The 15712-nt window shown below is 38.3% G+C and overlaps 1 long non-coding RNA gene across 1 annotated transcript; it reads left to right on the forward strand.

Moving 5' to 3' along the window:
* The first annotated feature begins 146 nt into the window (after nucleotides 1–146).
* LOC147498606 (uncharacterized) lies at nucleotides 147–15093 on the forward strand. The gene is made up of 3 exons (XR_015195525.1): nucleotides 147–898; nucleotides 6040–6138; nucleotides 14906–15093. It is a non-coding gene; the product is annotated as an uncharacterized LOC147498606 (long non-coding RNA).
* The last annotated feature ends 619 nt before the right edge of the window (nucleotides 15094–15712 follow it).

Here is a 15712-nt window from a genome sequence, read left to right on the forward strand (position 1 = left end):
GGTCTGCTAAATCCCCAAATCTAAAATGCCTACGTGACAACCTACAAAACCATGACGTGGCCAATATCAACCGAAAGATCATGATATGGACCGAAAAATAAAATAAACCAAACAATGGACTTTCCCACTCTTTTTCTCCACTTAAAACAATGGCGTCGTTCACGGTTCACCTTTTCTCGTCAAGTCACGCGGCACTGAATCAATTTACCTCATCATTTATAGTTTTATACCTAAACCCACCCCACCACTTTCATCTTAATCCATGTAAAATTTAAAGCAAAAGTCAGTTAGGCCTCAAACCTCAGTTTCTTATTTCACGTACAGTTCTCATTTTCCCAATGAAATTGGTTCAAGTTGCCATTGATCTAAAATGGGTATGCAGTATGCTTGATATTGTTCAATTGAGTTATTTCTGACGCTCCGCGCCGATAATCTCAAAAAATTGGAAGACAAGGAGGAACTCGTACGGTCGAAAAACAACTGCATAGCCCACCCCAACTAATTCCAAACAAGAAAACCCATTGAAAAAGGAGAAATTATAGTTATGATTTGAACTTCGGTTGAGAACAGTTGACGACATTGACAGTGTATCGAAGCTTTGCCTTTTCAGATTCATTTTTCTTCTTATTGATTATCTCATTGCCTTTTGATTTTGACTTAAAGTTCGGTGCCGCTGAATACCGGATTCGAACTGCAGCCAATTTCGTGGACACATGTCTTTGTCAGGATGGGTGTTGGGAATGCATTGTTGGGGTTTCTTCAGTTGGATTTGTAGGTGTTATCTTTGGTTGGTGTGAATTGAAGTGGTGGTGTTGGTGTGGTACTGCGGCAATGGTGATGGCTCGATCAGCTGCTGTACATGAGGAAGATGACCTATAAGAACACTAGTCTGAAGCAGGTGCCTCTACCCCATTCTATAAAATAATCTACAAAAATTGAATTACTTATTTAATTATTATTATTATTATTATTATTATTATTATTTTATTATTATTATTATTTTTTATTTTTTATTTTTTTTCTCTCTCGATGCAATTCATACTACTTTATATCATAAATTTAAATGTAGACATTAAAGGTAGACAGGAACACAATTCATATTTAACATATAACTTGGAAGAGCTGAATTCCCTAGCTGTTGGTTAGTCCAAACTGCATCCCCATTAAACTCCCTATTGATCCACCTAAAAGCACAGGAACTGAAACTCAAAACTAAGTTTATATTGGTTTTTAAATCTTCCCAATCCCATCTGCAAGATTGGCTCTCTAAAGCTTTTATCACCTCCATGTTATCTCCTTCAAAAAAAATGTTGGAAACTGAGTTGCTAGCTTTGCCAGCAAGACTGCAACTTCTGCTGCTTCCAACTCTGCTTCCTCAGCCTCATGCGCTTTGAATCTTCTGACAGCAGCTTCCATAATGCACCCTTCACAGTCACAAGCTATAGCCCCAGCCCCCATCCCATCTAGTCTGTCTGTAGAAAGAAGCATCAAATCTAATTACTATACCTTTATTTGGAATAATAGGAAAGAAACTTTCAATAGTATTACCTATTGTATTGAAAGAAGGTATAGGAGCGAGATATTCTTCTCTATATGCCAAATAGCATTTGTCTGCCAGAACTCTGCTTTCTCTAATAAGCCTTTCCCTATTTGCCTTTCTGTTTTCAATCAAACTTCAGCTCATTTCGGGTTTTCCAAATTTGCTGTAGCAAGAAAGCTATATGTGTGCCAGCTAGGTTTTTTTCCCTATCTGTGCTAAGGCACCAAGACGTATAGAGGTCCAGCCTTTCTCTCAAAGTAGATTGCTGGTGTTGGTGTATTCTCATACCTACTTGGGAACTAAACCACACAGTTCTGGTCCAGTCACAAGTAAAGAAAAGGTGCTCTGTTGATTCAATCTCCTTGTAGCAAAAGGGGTATGAAAAATCCCCCTTAAGCCTCCTCTCTGCTAGCATATCACCCATAGGCAATATATACATGAACATCTTCCAAATAAACATTTGGAGGTAAGTTGGTAGAGGAGTTTTTCAGATATGTTTGATAATAAGGGGATTGAAACTTGAGCTCTACCTTACTTCATCCTTAGGCTTAAGGAATTTGTAAGTAGATTTTACTGTTAAGATACCAAACTTATCCATGCCCTATTTCATCTGGTCAGCAGAAGCTGCCTGTGGTCTAATTTTAACCTCCAGAATTTTTTGACAGATAAAAGGGTCGAAATGTTGGCTGATCTTTGCCACATCCTAGCCACTCTTATCTTGCATGAACAGGTCAGAAACTACAAGATTCTGGATAGAGGATCCTGCCACCCCTAGTTCTTCCAAAGTGACTAGCTTGTTTTGGCACTTAAGCCAAGGATCATTTAAGACTGAGGTAGTATCCCTTTCTTAATTCTCCATATCAAACCTCCACTTATAGCATTGAAAGTTTTATGTATACCTTTCCTAAAGTAGGAGGCTTGATCAGGAGGTTTTTCCACATCTCCAATCTAATATTTGCCATATATACTGAACATAGTTTTGGTCCAGAGAGACATAATGTATGTGACAGCTTTCCAAGGTAATTTGGCCAACATAGCCACATTCATATCTCTAGCTTTTCTTAACCCTAAACCTCCTGTTTGCTTAGGTTGACATATGTGACCCCACCCAATGGTATGGACACATTTCGTTTTTTCCTTTCCAAACCACCAGAACTCTCTGCATGCTTTGTCAATCTTATTGCAAGTGGAAATAGGCAGCAAATAAGTTGACATGACATGTAAAGGGGTAGCCTGAATGACAGCTTGAAGGGTTGTCCTCCCAGCCTGCAGGGACATCACCTTAGCCTTCCAGCCCTTAATCTTGTTATGGATCTCATCAACAAGATAGTCAAAGTCCTCAGACTTTTTCCTGGATAACATAATAGGAACCCCTAGATACTTCTCCTTGGGAGGAAAGTTTGTAATCTTCCAAAATCTCTTGAGCTTGATTTTTTGTCTATAAGTGACATTCCTACTGAAGAACACACTGGATTTCTCATAATTAATCATTTGCCCAGAGGCCAAACAATAGTCATCCAATATCTTCTTGAGATTTTCACTCTCAACCACATTTGCTTTAGAGAATAAGATCAAGTCATCAACATAAAGTAAATGGGTTAGAGCAGGGGATTGTCTTTTTATCTTTATACCATGCAAGTCCTCATTTTGCTCTGCTTTTGCCACCATTCTAGACAAAGCCTCAGAAACCAAGATAAAGAGATAAGGGGACAGAGGGTCCCTTGCCTTAACCCTCTTTCAGGGAAAAACTTCTCTAGAGGTGATCCATTAAGCATCACTTAGAAGGACACAGTGGAGATACATTGCTAAATAATACTTCTCCACTTATTATTGAACCCAAGTTTCTCAAAAATATTATCTAGAAATGACCACTCAATCCTGTAATATGCTTTAGCCATATCCAACTTAAGGGCAGTCCATCCCTAATTTTTATTTCTCATATTTTTCATATTGTGAAAGACTTCACAAGCTAGGCCAATATTGTCTCCTATGCTTCTGCCCTTGATAAAAACCCCTTGGAAATGGGACACAATTTTATTGATAAGCCCTTTAAGCCTATTTGCCAGTAGCTTGGAGATAATCTTATACCCAAAGTTACATAGGCTTATAGGCCTAAACTTAGAAGCATGGTCAGGATTCACAATCTTGGGAATCAATGCTATATAAGTCTCATTAAACCCAGGATTGAGGAACCCATGGGTGAAGAAATCTTGAACAAAAGTAGTCACAGAAGGACCTATAATGTCCTAACACTTTTGGTAGAAAATCCCCTAGAAACCATCAGGTCCAGGAGATTTTAGGTTACCCATCTTTTTAACCATAAACCATATATCCTTTTTATTTGGTATAACAGTGAGGATATCATTTTCTTTGGTAGTAACACAAGGTTGGAACAGATCCAGAATTTGCTCATTTTTCCCAGGGTGATCAGAGGTAAAAATCTCAGTAAAATACTAATTTAAAGAGACCCCCACTTCAGTCCTACCCTCTTGCCAATCATCTTCATTGTTCTTTATTTTGCCAATGGTATTCTTCTTCCTTCTTCTATAGATGGTGGAAAGATGAAAAATCTTAGTATTTCTGCCACTATCCTTAAGCCAGGAATTTGAGGATTTTTGTTTCCAAAAATTCTCCTCTTTAGTATACCAATCCAGCAACTTTTCTTTCAAAACCTTAGCCTTATTATAATTTACAATGCTAAAAGGTTTAGACAAAACAGAGTCTAGCTTGTCCTGTGTAGCTTTAATATTGGTAAAAATGTTCCCAAAAACATGTTTATTCTACATAGTCAGATCATTTTTTGTTTTGGCTAGTTTATGCATAAGATTTCTATCAGGAAAATCATGAGTTATAGAGTTCTAAGCCTTATCAATGACAGATATGCAAGTATCATCAGTAAGCCACATGTCAAAAAACTTAAAAGGTCTAGGGTTCTTTTCCTCCATCTTAGCCAGATTTATAAACAAAGAGATATGATCAGAAATGGCATTTGCAAAAGTTTTTATCTGAACATTAGGAAAAGCAACAAGCTATTCAAGGGTAGCCACGGCTCTATCAAGCCTTTCCAGAATATGGTCACTAGGTCTTCTGTTATTGCTCAAAGTATATTTTAGACCTCTAAAACCCAAATCCATTAACCCCAGATCATTGATCAAACTGTTGAACTCATTCATGTTTTTTGTAATCCTACTTCTACCACCTATCTTTTCATCAAGGCTAGAGATCGCATTAAAATCCCCAAACAGGCACCAAGGGCCAGGGACAAGAGGGGCAATATCCCTCAGCTCATTCTAAACTTTATTTCTAGTGTGAGTAACAAGTTCACCATAGATAAACAAGAAAAACCAAGGATATTTATGAAAGTAATTTGAAATTTTACCTGTCACTTGGTTTTGTGATGCCCCAAGAATCTCCAGGTCCCCTTCCTTCCATAGGACTGCCAAACCTCCACTTAGCCCTATAGTTGGTATTGCAAAGTATCCACTGAATTTGAGCTGCTTACTCAGACTGCCAATATTTTCTTTGCTTGCTTTTGTTTTCGAGAGACAAACTATATTTATATCAAACTTCCCAATTAGGCCCTTTAGTTGTTGAACTATCGTGGTAGTACCAATCCCCCGACAATTCCAGACGTGTATTGTCATGGGGACGAAGGCAGCTATGAAGGGACAACAACCATGAACTTAACCCTGGAGGAGAAATATACAGATCCCCACTGCTTGATTCTCCAGCATACTCTGCATAGTTTATGTTGACTCCTAAACTTTCTTCCTCATGATTTCCTTACCTTGTGCTGCCTTGGCCTTCCTCTTGGGTGCTCTGATTCTGAACCCTTTTCACCACTGTTGAATCATCCATAACTAGTGGTTCTGGTTGGAATTCATATCCTTCACTATAATTTTCCAGCCCAACCATATCCTGAATATTATAGTTGATCACTTCCTGACCTTGATTTATTATTTCATTTGGATTGTAAGCAGCCAGTGGTGCATCACCCAACTCCTCTGAGCCATCGGAGTCAGTATCAAGAGCCTCTGAATCAGTTGATAATGGTTCCAAGGATTTATCTGATCCATTATCTGCTAAGGAAGCTTGGGAATCTGTTGAGTCGCTTGAGATGGGAATGATATTTGCTTTAGTTGGAATCAACATATATCCTTCCCCTCTACTTCTCATTGCATCAACTTGTCTCTTCACCTTCTTTGATCTTTTTACAATAACTCGAACACTTCTGCGCACCCATCCATGACCCCCAATATCTGCCATTTCTAAATCCTCTATATCTTCCAAGCACTCCTATAACATCCCATTTTTTTTTGTTTATATTTTCCTAATACAATAAATAATAATAATAATAAGAATAGATAAAATAAAAAAGGATAAAGATTAGTGGAAATAGGAAAGGTAAAGAGATAAACCTTCATCCCTGTTTTACGGGGGGTTTTTAAAAAAAAAGGACACATAGAGGAGTTTACACAGAGAGTTTTTTTTTTACACAGAGGGAGTTTTACACAGAGAAGAAAAAAGAGAGTTTTACGCATAGAGGAAAAAAGGAGGCTTATTGCTGGAGATCTACTGATAGCAGGAGCGTATCACGAGTGAGTAGATATTTTTATCTTTCATGGAACCTAGATATTTACTCTGTATAGAAAACTTTGCTGTCAAATATATAAAGTTTATGCTCATTATTCTTCTGCTCGTTTCTATGCTATATGCTGTCGAATTTGGAATACATACTGTTAATCGTATTATCGAATACTAATTGATTTGTATGGTTTACCTACTGCCCCTATTACCATTTTCGAATTGTTTTAAATTGTTAATGGAGATATACTGCCCCAAAATTTGTTATATTATATGAATTTCATAGGTTATTATACTACTTTTGTTCTTGGTTGTGTGAACCAAATTGTTTGGATGATCAAATGGGTTGTTAATTTACGTTAGTTGGTCGTTGGTTGTTGATTGAGTTGGGTATGTTGAGTTTTGTTTTGATTGAACTGTTGAAGCTCTGTAAAGGTGTTAATGGAGTCGAACTCAATTTTGGGCAAGTGAGGGGAATCAAATTTTTTAGTATATCATAGTGTTGGGTTTTGTTGGTGATCAAAACCTAACTATTTCGGTAGGTTGTATGGGTGCTGTTGAAGCTCCCAAGGTTGTTAATGGCGTCAAAAGCAATTTGTGAGGAGTGAGGGAATCGAGTTTTGATTGTATTGAAAGATTGGGTTTTTGGTGAGGGTTAAAACCAATGGGTTTAGAGGGGACTAAGGTTGGTGGTTGATGGTGGCTGATCGGTGGAGGTGGTGAGCTGTTGAGGATGAAGAAGAAGGAGGTGGTGGCAATTCTGTTTCTTTTAGTTGGGTTGGGCCGAAATAAGACTTGTGGGCTTGAGTTGTTTTTTTTAGATATTAACATGTGGGCTTAAGTTTATTTAAGTTGGGCTTGAGAAAGGCTAAAGATTTTTGGGCCTTAGTCTTTGGGTTTTTGGTTAGATAAGTTTAGAACTGGTTGACTGCTGTTGACCCTTGGCAGGTTGACTGCTATTGACCAGTCAACACGTTGACTAGTTGACCAAATTTAACCTTTGACTTGCCTAAGATTAGGTCTATTAGGATAGGTCTAGGGCTATTAGTGTGCTTGGCTTTAGGCTAAGACTTTTTATATATACGTGTGTATTTGTATTAACTACTATGTGAAATTTCATTCTTACTATAATTCTTTTGTGATATACGACGCTATGACACTTAGACATCGATATAATTAATAATGTGTAAACAATGATACACGAAACAAGATACTCCTCTTTACTCTGAAAGAATATATGCAATAAAGTTCAATAATGTTCTCAACAAATTTACCACACTATTTTAGAACTTTCCACGCCTCAAGATTTGGAAATGAAATTTTATGATTGATGATGTCATGTGATAGGTGGGCATTCATTAAATGTGCCATGAATGACCCAATAGTTTGGACTGTCTTAGAGAGGAACTAAGGTATTTTGCCTTGTGGATCGGGCGTATTCCTTGAGTGTATGGGAATGTAGGGCTGGGTATTCCTTGAATGTGGCAGGAATGACCCAGGGCATTCATTGAATGTGGCATGAATGGTCCGTTAGTGTTATGATGGGTATTCCTTGAATGTGGCGGGAATGACCTAAAGTATTCATTGAATGTGCCATGAATAATCTGAGATTATATGCCCAAAGAGGCTGTGAATATGTGTATGAAAGCCTAAAGATGGCTATAATATCGTGGTACTCGGCGGGAGAGAGGCACACATGAATGTGTGATTTGGCAAATGTGTGGAGTGCAAATCGTGGAGTAGGTACTAAAGGGTGGGAGTATAAAAAGTAATCGATTAATTAATAAGAGAAATTGATTTGGTTGTGCGAGTGTGCTTGGACTTGCATTTGAATACTTATAGAATAGCTACATATGTTTTTAGCCAAATGTATCAATCAAATGAATAAAATTTCATCAGCATTTTATATATAAATGTTATCCTTGCATTACATGAATACCACGCATCTTACACTCGCTACCTGATTTGGGATATCAAAGTAACCGACCTAGCACCAATGCCAGGGTTAAGCACGACTCAACTATAATTACCACGCAATGGTTAATTATCAATCAAATTCAATCTACGGTCCCCCAAAAGGACCACAAATCAACTTAACACCAATGTCAGGGTTAAGCATGATTCAACTGTAATTGCCACGCAAAGGCTAATTATCAGTCAAATACAATCCAAGGTATCCCCAAAAGGCCCACAAGTCAACTTAAGACCTTTTAAAGGGTTAAGTTTGACTCAACTATAATTACCACTCAAAGGCTAATTATCAATCAACAATCAATAAGAAGTTCCCTCAAAAGGAACCACTCAATTAATACACACACCTAAGGACACGAAGTAACCTAGGTGCTAACTATGCGCATCTATCAGGTCGTACACAAACACCTATGACCTACAAGCATTAGATGGCCTAGCAAGGTACGACAAGTCGTTGAATCTACTAATATGCAGCACAGGTCGTCAAATAACAAAACAAAAAGCAGGAGGAACAATCACATTCATATGAAATTCAAGGACAATCTCAATTCAAAACAAGTAAGTAATTTAAATATTTTTACTTATTACAAATTCGGTTTGATACTAGAGGCTCCCAGGTTATCCTGGGAAAACGACCTCAGCATCCCCATAAAAAATAGAAGTATCAGTATCAACAACAAAAGAGAATATAGTTCAAAAAGCTTCATCCAACATCAAATCAAATTACAAGAAGAACAAGATCAGTTGACACAAGGAAGATTCTTCACATTCAAGGGGTCCAGTTGGCAGCCCTCTTCACCAATAGGGCCACTGGACGGTTGGTAGAGCAGATCGTCTACTAGCATCTGTAATAGTACTTTCTACAATTACTGTTGTAACCACACTTTCAACAGATCTCTTAAGGGTTTTGTACTTACGTTCTAGCTCCATGTAATCATCCATCAGAACGTAAGCGTCACAGTCTCTAACAAGTCGACCAGGTTATTATATTCATTCTAAGCTCGCTCAGCAACGGCCTGCAATTGTTTACTCTCAGCAACCCAATGCGCTACCTCCACCCTTGAAGCATGAAGAGACGGCTGCAACAAAGCAACCTTCCCAACCAGATCCCTGACCTAAGCCCTCAGCCCCACCACTTCAGCCCGTTCAACCTCTTGCACAACCAACAGCTTGTTATAAGCTTCCTTCGCAACCTCCAGCTCCTTCTTGTACAGTCGGAGATAGTTGCCATCTCCCTTAGCTTCCTATACATCGCCAAAACTTGACAAGATAACAAAGTAAGTCAGGAGTCAACTCAGAAAATACAAAACAAAAACTCAGATCGGAAGGACACTTACAAAACACAGCGAGCAATCCATGTATTTCAAGTTTGCCTCCAAGTCTTTCCCCGTCTCCAGCTGGTGCCTATCACCATCTAGGGCAATACTTTCCAGCAGCCAATTCGTAACTAGTGAATACTTGAAACTATAGTCCCTATTCTTCACTAGCCACATCAACCCAGAACTCCCTATCACCAGAACGTTATAATCACCAGCCTTGTCACCTGGGGCCGCACTCCCTGACCCTTCTTTCAGATTCATCTTCTTTAAAGGAGCCCGACCTAATGAAGAACGACCTTCCACCAAAGCAGGTCGTTCCTCAGACTCAGTTCGGGTCCTCTTAAATTCGCCCCCTCAGCCTCACCGACTTCAGCTCGCCTTATTCAGTTAAGGCCTACAAAAGGGAGCAGGAGCAATCACCACCTCCCCCAGCACTCCCACCTCCACGACCAGCCCTATCACCTTCACCCCCCTCAGGTCGTCTAGACATAGAACGACTACTAGAGCCTCCTCCAGCTGCTTTCACTCTAGAAACAGGTGCCCTCCTTTGATCCTCTCTTTCCATCTCAGTATCCGAGTTAGAATCAGAGATGTTAAAGACTAGCTTTCGAGCATTTTTCTTCTGCTCATCTTTCTTCAAGTTTATCTTTGCACCACCTCATCTTTTGAAGTAATGTGCAACCTCCTTCAACAAAAACGCCTTTTCTTCCCAACTCAGCCTCGCAAACTCTTCAATAGCCCCCATAGAAGTACAACCACAAATTACGACCTCTGCAAAACAAACAAATGTCAGAATGTAATCATATCAACTCGTAACAAAAAAAAACGACCTACATAAGTAAACGACCCACACAAACAAACAACCTACACAAGTAAACGACCTACACATGAAAATGACCCACACATGAAAATGGCCCACACAGATAACAACCTACAATCAGTTTTCACACAATGATTCTCCAATTCACATCTAGGAGGACAATAACTCCCCACAATCAACAAAGGCCTACGCCACCATTCCTCCTTACTCACACTAACAATCACCGATGATTTACCTCTCATCACTTGGAAACCAAAGTTCATAGCAAAAGAAATCTTCACAGTAAAATGCTCTAGCACATCAAACAAACAAATATTGTAACCCCTCTGTCTCAACAGATCTAGAACATGCAACACCCTCCAACTATTACCCATAAATTGCAAATGTGCCTTCCTACAAAAGTTCAGAACGTCCAAGGTCAGTCGTGAGAACGACAATCTCAACCCTGCCTTTAGTTGGCCATACGTAACTACAACCCCACCATCTTGAGGAACATAGTCTGAACCAAAAACGTTCTTCTCACCACTCAGGTCATATATCATCAAATCGGGACTATCAATCCCAAACTCCCTTCTTAAGTCCCTAAAGTTATCAAACACCGACCTAGACACCGCCTCCTCAGTCATCGTCTCCAATGAAGAGGGCGATGACGCCTCACCTCCACTACATGCCCTAACACCATTATCTCCATCACTTACAGTTCTCTCTCTCTACTGATCCAACTCAACTTCCCCACTCAAACTATCACTAGTAATTGACATTACAAAAGCAAAAGGAAACAAAATATCAAATTTTTGAGATTGAAAGAGATGCACCTGAAGACGAAAAGACGAAAAGATTTTGGTATTCTTTTTTTTTTCTCTGCTTTTAATTTTCTCTTCTGTTGTGTTGATAGATTGAAGAAATGAAACACCTTCACACGCAAAAACCCTTCAGCTGCACAAATCTCGAAAACAGACAAAACGTTTTGCCTTCCCACAGAAAGCAATCATAACCTCGCCCACAAACCGCTGGGATCTGGGCCCATGGATCAGATCCAGCAGTTCCCGCACATTTTCCAAACTTGTTTAAATAAACCAACTATCTGACACGTGTAAAAAGCTTTCTTTTATCATTTCTTTTCACACCATAGTTGTCTAAAAAAATAAATAAAATAAAGGGGGCTGTGTAAGTACCCTCCATTCTCAAATATATCATTACAACACACGTGTCCACACACCAGGTCGTATCTTCACAGCTCGTACATCACCAACTCGTACCACGCCACCAGGACGTGACAATGAACTAAACTCAGGTCGTTCCAAATATCAAGCACATCCATATATGGAAGCAAATGATCCACCGCGATCCTGAAGCTCAGTTAACGCACTAATCAAAGAGACATTTACTTTGTAACATCAGAAATAATGACAAATCATCAAGATAGCACAAAATATGGATCTACACTTGACAACGGCCTGGAGCATATAAGAAAAGTCAGCTCAAACATCTATAAGTAGAGAGAGATGAACTACGTAAGGCTTGATTCAAGTTTACCCAAGGAACTTGATACGTAGGCAACTCTTGTCCAAAGAAAGAGTGCAGCCATTCCCTATCAAACTCAACATCAGGTTGTAGACACAAAATCCACACCTCTACATGGTGCTTTAATATACTCCAACAGTCCAACGTGATGGAGATGAACTTAATTCGAACTTGTATCCACAATTTCACATATGGCAGACACATCAAATGAAAACTATTAGCATCACAAATAATAGCACAGAAGATAGAACTAATAGTAATAGCATAGCTAATTATTTATTGAAAGTTTGAAACTAATAGTTATTTAATAATTTAAAAAAACTGTCTAGCGCCTAGCCCGTCTAGGCACTGTTGAGAAGGCCTAGGTGCTCTCCCACCGCTCGACTACTGCCTAGCATTTTTTAGAACACTGATTGTACAAAGACGTGCTGTAGGAGTAACCCATTACCTTATGGGTGGAATTGTCACAACATGAGCGTTCTTCTTAGCAAGGTACACGTAAGTATTCTGTTAGAGAAAAATTGGATGGTGTGCATGAATTGAAATCAATGTTGCATGGACGCGGACACAGACGCGACGACTCGGTTATATCTCAAACAAGTAGGACGCAAAAATTAATTAATATTTATAATTTTATTTGATATAAATTAAACGTAAAAAACTAAATTAAATGTATCAACATTTATAAATTCAAAACTATTCAAAATAAATAGCCACAAAATTAAGTTTAATATTTCCTAATCAAACTTTAAAAACATGTGAAGTCTTAACAAAACAAAAACTAGAAAAAAATGAGTCTTTCAACATTATTTTGATTTATTATTTATTATTTTTTTGAGTCAAAATCCACATTCTTATTATGTTGACTGTGTCTTGACCCATGTCCAGTTTAGTTGATTGTGTCCATGTTCTACGTAGACAGCCCTTTGGTAGGTATGTCTATGCTTTAGAGATTGAAACAATCATAATAAGTTGCATTTTTTAAATAAAAAAATAAGTACATTGTATCGTTTGAAACAAAAACCAAAGTACATTGTATTTTTTGGTTGTTAACTTGTTATCCCTTATTATAATTCCAAAATTTCCAATTATTTTTCTAATTTCTAATTTCTAATTTCTAATTTCGATAGTTTTTTCAGATCTAAAAATAATTGAACAAGCGGAGCAAGTGACCTTTGTGTTAGATAGAAAAAACCAACTTGTTTGTCGCCCAAAAAATTCCGTCGGTCTACCAAAAAAAGAGTGATGTTTTGCTCCCAGCGATATTGCTCCAAGGGCTCCAAGCGGACTCTAGAACCAACCACCTGTCAGTAAAATCAGAAAGCCAGCTAGGCAAAAACCATGGAAAATCTTGACTTCCTATATTACCCTTATAAAATACAAAATGAAAAAGAGATAACGTACGGTGCTGGGTTTCCACTACCCCTTGTTATTTCATCGAGAGGAAAATCAACAATGTTCTAGCCATAGCCCACAGTTTTGAGCAACACTACAAATTTTGATTTAGTTAGAAATACAAGTAGTCTTTTATTAATCACTGTTATTAGTAGTAGTTGAAATAACTCAAATAAGATTGAAATTTTGGAATGGTTATCAGTGGTAGCTTTTCATTACCACCGATTTCAAAGCCGGAATCACGTACTCAGCGGAGAAGATAAGGAGAAATTTCATTTTGTTTTGATATATAAGGTAAAAGACAAATTAGGAAGTCGAAAATAAGGTCAGTTACTGCTAGGCTGGTTTTCAAATGATGTTGAACAGGTGGTTGGCTGTAGAGTCCCCTGGGAGGCCTTGGAGCAATATTGCTAGGAGCGAAAAATCACTCCCAAAAAAATACGACAAAAAATAAAATAAAACCCCTCTTTCTTCGCCTCTCATCATCTCTTCCTCGTTTTTTCTTCAGTTCTTCAAAACTCTTTCGTTCCTTTCTGTCTCCCTTCTCTTCTCTTCCCTCCTTGCTCCAAATCTTAATTTCAACTTTCCAGTGACACTTGGCGAGTTCCCCCACAGTTATACGGTATACTAGTTTGTTCGGGATTGGAAAGGATTTTTTTTCAAAAGTCCTTTATCTCTGAGCTAATGTCACCGGTTCAAATGTCTGTCTTTCTATCTCGCTTTTTCTCTCTTTTCACCCTCAACAAAATTTTGGTGTCTCTCTTCCTTCGCTCCTTGCCTTCAGTTTTCTTTTGCCGCGCGCAACAAGTCTTGATGAAACAACCGTCTTCTTCTACTAACGTCCTCACGTCTCTTCTTCTTCTTATTCTTCACTTCACCGTCTCTCCCAATCTCATCTTTTGTAGTTGTATTGTTGTATTATTAGAGACCAATGAGAAAGCAGAAGGAATCAGAAACTTCCTTGTGGTGCTTCTGTAGAAAGTACCATCAAGTATAAAAGTATATTTCATTGAAGGGGGTAGAATTGGGACTTCCTAGTCGAAAGAAAAGAAGATGTACTTGCCCTGTGTCTAAATATTCCGTTTCTTTTGCCCTTTTCTTTTAAAAGAAATCAAAGCCAGAAAGTAGAAACAAAAAAAAAAAAAAAAGCAACTTCACTAGAACGTACAAATACCGCTCACTCTAAGTACCTCGATCAAATGAAAGAACCTAATAAAATGTAAGAAAAAAGAAAGACATTGAAGTAAACAATATATTCACATGATAAACACACTGCCGGCTACTAAGGACTAGATGAAGGTGCAAGACTCAGTTGCAGATCAACATCAACATCACTCATTCTCCCTGAAAATTGATCTCTAGAAGAGAAGTTACTTGGACCCAATGTAGAATTAGCCACAAGATAATTCCCTGGTCGTGGTACATAAAACCAAGAAGTATCTCCAGGAGAAATAGACGGCAAAATAGGTGGTGATGGTGGCGATGGATAATAATTAGAAGCACTATGGAACCGAGCAGCAACACCATTGGCACTATTGGTGTGTCCACTTGAATAAATGAACGGTCCTGATCGCATTGAGTGTGGGCTAAGAATTGGCGCAGAAGCTGTGAACCGTCGATTATTAGTTTGAAACTGTACTCGTTTAGCTCTTTGACGTTCTTTCTTATGTGCATTTTGATGACCACCTAGTGCTTGTGAATTTGCGAATTCTCTATGACAAAATTGACACTCAAATTTTTTGACTTCACTAGTTTGATCAGATGTTGCAGTATCATGTTGCTGGGTTACTGAAAAGCCAAAGAGTCTTAATGTTGATGTAGCCTTTTGATCTGATGGTTTTCTTGATGATACTTCTTCATTAAAGGACTTCGTTGGAGATGAGCCTTCTTCCATGTTAAGAAAGAGAGATAAAACTGGCTTGAGCTATGCAAGTTGGTGTGGGTTTCTCCTGGAGTGAGTGTTGCTCTTTATATGTTACAAAAGTGTACTAAAACCCAAGTAATGTTACACTACTACTGCCCATGTTTGTAAGGAAGTATTGTGTGCAATGGAGTTGGACAAGGATTTGAATTTGTGAGGGACACAAGTACTAATAGCACCTATAGTGATGAAGTTCTCCACTTTTTCCTGTAATTAGCTGGCAAACCACAACATTGTAGCAAATTTACAAATTATTAGAGCATTTTTTTATTGAGCGCTCTTTTTTATTTGGGGATGGAAACTTACAATTGTAACTTGGTTTGGCTATTATGTGTCTTGAAATCAACCAATCTAGACTTATCCACCCCAATGGACTATGGAAACTTAACTAGAAGAAAACCCTGCTTCTAAGAAGGCATGATCAACCAAAACGCTCTTCAGTTGAAGACAAACCAACAAAGGCTTATTTGTGGGAAGTGTTCTGTGTTTTCTTGAACGTAGTTGTAAACTTGTAATACAAAGGACAAACGTTAAAATTATTTTGTAAGTATCTTATGGTGGCTCCGAATACGACCAAAATGGACGGTTGGAACTAGTTCATGCTAAATTTAGGGCTGATAATTTTTCCCACATTCTTC

This window comes from Coptis chinensis, chromosome 5, assembly GCF_015680905.1.
Source record: "Coptis chinensis isolate HL-2020 chromosome 5, ASM1568090v1, whole genome shotgun sequence".
NCBI lineage: Eukaryota > Viridiplantae > Streptophyta > Magnoliopsida > Ranunculales > Ranunculaceae > Coptis > Coptis chinensis.